The following is a 6,000-nucleotide window of genomic DNA, read 5'->3' as shown; positions in this document are numbered from 1 at the left end:
TCTGTCTTTTGGCATATTCTACTGTACACAAACTGAATAGGCACGATTCGTGTGTGTGTTAGTAGGTTAGTGATTGGTTGTTGTTTGTTTGGCGCCTTCCTACATACACATTGGATCTGTCTCAGTGTCTGTCTAGTTTGTGTGTGCCTGTAATTATCTCACAGTGTCTCTTTGTCTGCGTTTGGTTTTAACAGTGTTTAATTCAACAATGTATGGGTATCATATATACAGGCTTGAGACCAAGGCTAGGGCGGATGGTGGCGAGAGAGGTGAAGGGACGGGGAATGTGTACAGTGCCGTGAGCCGGGCTGTGAGCAGTGCCCGTCAATGTTTAGCTCAGGCACCGTCGCGGCAGACGCGCCTTAGTTCTATGCAGGAAAATGCAGCGCGCTATTCTGGCCATCTGGCCAACTCTCGTCCTTATCTCTAAGGCAGGCTGATACCAAGAGGTGTAAGTTACACCCGCCTTCAGGCTCAGGCATTTTCAAACGCTCGACTCAAGACTATATAATAATCATGTTTAGCCTTGTCTGCCTTTCTGTATTTGTGTCTGTGAAAACATTCGTAGTGTATTCCGATCTTACCTGCTGTCTCCACTGTCCTTCTCTTCTCTGTAGGCAAGAAACGGGAATTCCCCTTTTTTTGCTTTGGGACGCAATTATAACACGCACAACAACAAGCACTTCCTGAACTCCAGCACTGGAACAAACCCGCCCCTCTGAGTTGCTAAGCTATTTTCGCCCAGAAAAGGGTACTACTGACCCCGCCATGGATGTTACAAACCAAAGCTTTATATTATGACCCCATAGTATAACGACCGAATTTCGGTTACATTTTTATTCAAACTCGTAAGACAGAGCCGGTACCACTGTAACTTCTCAACGCTCACTGAAGCTCTGAATGACCCATCCCCCCTGTTTCCCGGTCCCTCCCGTCCGTTTCATATCCTCCCCCCCTCCCCCTCCACACACACATATCAAGTACTTCCTAGATCTAGAACTGTAGCGCACGCCACTACCCCATTCAGAGTTTGTGAGCCCTCACTGAAAATAGGCAGAATTAGATGCGGAAGTGGACAATTTCGCAAGGTTACAAAGCTGTGAATGACTCTTGCTCCGCCCAGACACCGCACACGCACACACACACACACACACACACCGCACACACACACACACACACACACACACTCACACACACACACACACACACACACACACACTAACACACACACACACACACACACACACACACACACACTGACACACACACACATACACACACACACACAAACAAGCACACACAAACAAATACACACACACACACACACACACACACGCACACACACACACACACACACACACACACACACGTTTACCACCAGAACACTCTTCGCTAGCACTATACCTCATGCGAACCCGACACACATAACAAACAGCAACGGAAGCACTGACTTTCGAGTTATGAATGGTTCGCGCTTCATTCACTGACACTGGCACTACTACCACACCACTCTACAACACTATACTCTATGCCATCGAGTGAATACATTATGTCCCACATGAGTGTAGTTGGCCTCTCTTACTCGGCACAGTGCCAGAGCTAGCCAGATGGACTGTTACTGTGTTAGTCAGAGCTACCATTAATACACTAATAACTTGGATTGATTGACGATTCATTCACTGACACTGGCACTACTATAGCGCACCACTATACTGCACCATATTCTGTACCATCGTGTCCTACATGAGTGTAATAGGTCTCTCTTACTCGGCACAGTGCCAGAGCTAGCCAGATGGACTGTTACTGCGTTAGTCATAGCCACCATTAGTACACTAATAACTAGGATTGATTGACGCGTCATTACGGGCACAGTATTATGAGCCCTGTAACGCAAGACATGCTGGATGGCACTGATTGCGTTATTACGTAGATCATGGGCAAGTTTAGTTGGCTATTATTGTTAATGCTTCGGGGTTTTGTTTGGTTCTGTTGGTTGGTTTAGTGGTTCCTTTGCTTTGAGTTAAATTGATTTGATTTCGACAACAACAACAACCATCAACAACAACAACATTAACAACAACATTAACAACAACATTAACAACAACAACAACAACATTAACAAAAACAACATTAACAACAACAACAACCATCAACAACAACAACATTAACAACAACAACAACAACATTAACAACAACAACAACAATAACAACAAAGAGAATACGACTAAATGACAAGAGTTTGCTTCGTCCGCTGCCTGGCAGAATTGTCATACAACACACGCATTCACGTTTTATTTTACAGTTCAACATGTAAGGCTATTCACAATAATTCCAACCGCTTTGCAATAAAAGCGTGATCCAATCCCACCCAAACGAAAAGGCAATAGTATGTCGTTAAAGTGGGAATTGACATCGAAAAGGCAATAGTATGTCGTTACCTAGGACTCGACATCGAAAAGGCAATAGTATGTCGTTAACTATACATTTAGAACTCGGCACCAAAAAGGCAACAGTATGTTGTTAAGTGGGACTCGACAACACTCTTCATTCAAAACGCGGGTGATATCTGCAAATATAACCCTACTTTCCGTCCATTCAAAACGCGGGTGATATCTGCAAATATAACCCTACTTTCCGTCCATTCAAAACGCGGGTGATATTTGCGAATATAACCCTACTTTCTGTCAATTCGAAACGCGGGTGATATCTGCAAAATTAATATAACCCTACTTTCCGTCCATTCAAAACGCGGGTGATATTTGCGAATGTAACCCTACTTTCCGTCCATTCAAAACGCGGGTGATATTTGCGAATATAACCCTACTTTCCGTCCATTCAAAACGCGGGTGATATTTGCGAATATAACCCTACTTTCCGTCCATTCAAACCGCGGGTGATATTTGCGAATATAACCCTACTTCTCATCAATTCTAAACGAGAGTGATATCTGCGAATACTACCCTCCTGTCCCAGCGAGTCGTTTGGCCACTGGACAATAAATGTCCGCTCTGAATGAGGTTTGGGGCAAAAGTGGCCCGCGCATACAGATGGCTACCGGCACGGTGGCCTAGTGGTAAGGCGTCCGCCCCGTGATCGGGAGGTCGTGGGTTCGAACCCCGGCCGGGTCATACCTAAGACTTTAAAATTGGAAATCTAGTGGCTGCTCCGCCTGGCGTCTGGCATTATGGGGTTAGTGCTAGGACTGGTTGGTCCGGTGTCAGAATAATGTGACTGGGTGAGACATGAAGCCTGTGCTGCGACCTCTGTCTTGTGTGTGGCGCACGTTAAATGTCAAAGCAGCACCGCCCTGATATGGCCCTTCGTGGTCGGCTGGGCGTAAAGCAAACAAACAAACAAACAAAATACAGATGGCTCGCGCTACCCCTACAGAGAGGGCGTATTCACAAAATGTTGCAAATTGTTGAGAGGAGCTTTTGATCAGGGGTGGGCATATTCTAGTTCTTTCTGATTGCTTTTCGGGCTTGTCAGCTGTCCTATTGAAGTTGAAAGGGTCAGTTTTGTACATTTTTAGCCTAAAAAAGGAGGAACCCTACACGCGTTGACTTCATCGACGTAATAAGACCTAAGCGATCCGTCGCGATATAACCTTCGTGGTTGAAAACGACGTTAAACACCAAATAAAGAAAAGAACCTAAGCGATTTGAGCTTTGAGAAGGTTTTATCGCCTTTATTTAATATCTCGTTCATTTGATTACATGTGCAATCTGAAGATTGACTTAACAGTTTTCATAGTAGTTTGTTAGTTTGTTTGTTTGTTTGTTTTTGTTATTTTTGTTGGTGGTTCTTCTTGTTTTAATTTCATGGTTTTGTGTTGTGTTTTCGCTTTTTGTTTGTTTAATTGGTTGGTTGCATTGGTTGGTTGCATTGATTGGTTGCATTGGTTGGTTGCATTGATTGGTTGCATTGGTTGGTTGCATTGATTGGTTGCATTGGTTGGTTGCATTGGTTGGTTGCATTGATTGGTTGCATTGGTTGGTTGCATTGATTGGTTGCATTGGTTGGTTGGTTTTTGATTTGCTTTGCTTTGGCTTGGTCTGTTTGCTCACAAAGCAACACGGTGCTTACACCATTCGTTGAAAATCACTCACGTTTAAAATCACTCACGTTTAAAATCACTCACGTTTTAAAGTTATATGTAGCAAGGCAGTGAATGTAATTTGCAGTTTGATTGAGCAACTTCACAAATTACTCTCCAATCAAGCCAAGATAAAAGACGTCATGATCAAAACAATATTATTTTTCGTTTCATGTCCAAAGGTTTCCCATCGTCTCGCTTTAGTTTTAAGCCCTTCCTAAATTGAGCCCGAAGTTGACTTCGTAAAGACTTCGCAAAGTCTTTTGACCAAAAATTCAGTGTCAAAACTTCGTGCAGCAAACTTCACGAAGTGAACTTCGCCCAATTAATACCAGTCTTTTGGGTGAATTTCGACGTCTGAGAGTCCTAGTATGGGGGATATTTAGCTCACGAAGTCGACTTTTTTTTAGCCTCAGTAGGACGCCAGCCATTTCGCTGACCTAGTTATCAACAGCTCGTGAAACATTGTTGACAAGTTGTTGTCCAACGGACTGTTTACCTTTCCCAGTTGCTGTCGCTCAGGATGGGTATCCTTCTCGGTAATAACTGACGGCGTGTTTGATTTTCTCACTGGTTACAAAAAATGGAAGGAGGCTGAGGGTAACTTGAAGGCCTTACGAAGAGAAAATGTCAAGAAAACGGGTTCTTGAAAGACAAAGGTTGAGAAAATAAATGGTCTTAGAGAGGAGAGCTTATTACACGAATAGTGTTAAGATCGTGAGGGTTTTTTTCAAGTGAAGAATCTTAAAAAGGGACAGTTTTTAATTGGAGTTTTTTTTTTAATTGAAAATTCTTTCAATAAAGGTTTTATTTTATCATTACGTCCAACCACAGCGCAAAAAAAAGTGTATTCGTTCAGAAAACGGTTGTCCATCATATTCTCCTTCAATTTGAACTCCTAGTCCTCCTAAGGGAAAGTAACAAACGCACAAAAGTGCCCGGGTTCAGCCAAGGTTTGTGAATCGTATTCCCTTTTCCTTTTAACCCCCGCGGCTCCATTTCCTGTGCAAAATCAGACTTACAAAAGAGACCTTCCCTTGAGAGCGGGGGTCAACCGTCGGTCAACCAAGATATTGCCCCCTTACTCGGCAATGTCATGCAATTGTCGGACAAAAAGAAAAAGAAGGAAAAAAAGAACGTAAGAAAGAAAGAAAGCACAAAAGAAATAAAGAAAAGAAAAAAAGAACGAAAGAAAAAAAGAAAGATAGAACGAAGAAAAGGACGAACGAACAAAAGAGAAGAAAGAAAGAAAGTGAGGAAGAAAGAAAGTGAGGAAGAGGTAATAGAAAAAGAAACAGAAAAAGGAAAATTAAAAAAAGCGGCATGGCACGCACACAAGATGCCGTAACACGACCTCGGAAGGACATTTTCGTTTGTTTGTTTGTTTGCTTAACGCCCAGCCGACCACGAAGGGCCATAATTATAGACATATAACGCGCCACACACAAGACAGAAGTCGCAGCACAGTCACATTATTCTGACACCGGACCAACCAGTCCTAGCACTAACCCCATAATGCCAGACGCCAGGCGGAGCAGCCACTAGATTGCCAATGTTAAAGTCTTAGGTATGACCCGGCCGGGGTTCGAACCCACGACCTCCCGATCACGGGGCGGACGCCTTACCACTAGGCCACCGTGCCGGTACCTTTTCGTTAAGCGAACCGTTCCTAATGCTCTCTCTCTCTCTCTCTCTCTCTCTCTCTCTCTCTCTCTCTCTCTCTCTCTCTCTCTCTCTCTCTCTCTCTCTCTCTCTCTCTCTCCTCTCTCTCTCTCTCTCTCTCTCTCTCTCTCTCTCTCTCTCTCTCTCTCTCTCTCTCTCTCTCTGTGGATATTGGACAACGATTGAACCCAAAAATTCCAGCTATGGGTCAAATAGCCGGGCAGGATAGGCTCGTCAACCCT

Source organism: Littorina saxatilis, unplaced genomic scaffold, assembly GCF_037325665.1.
Source record: "Littorina saxatilis isolate snail1 unplaced genomic scaffold, US_GU_Lsax_2.0 scaffold_1155, whole genome shotgun sequence".
NCBI classification, from domain to species: domain Eukaryota; kingdom Metazoa; phylum Mollusca; class Gastropoda; order Littorinimorpha; family Littorinidae; genus Littorina; species Littorina saxatilis.
This window is presented reverse-complemented; position numbering follows the sequence as displayed.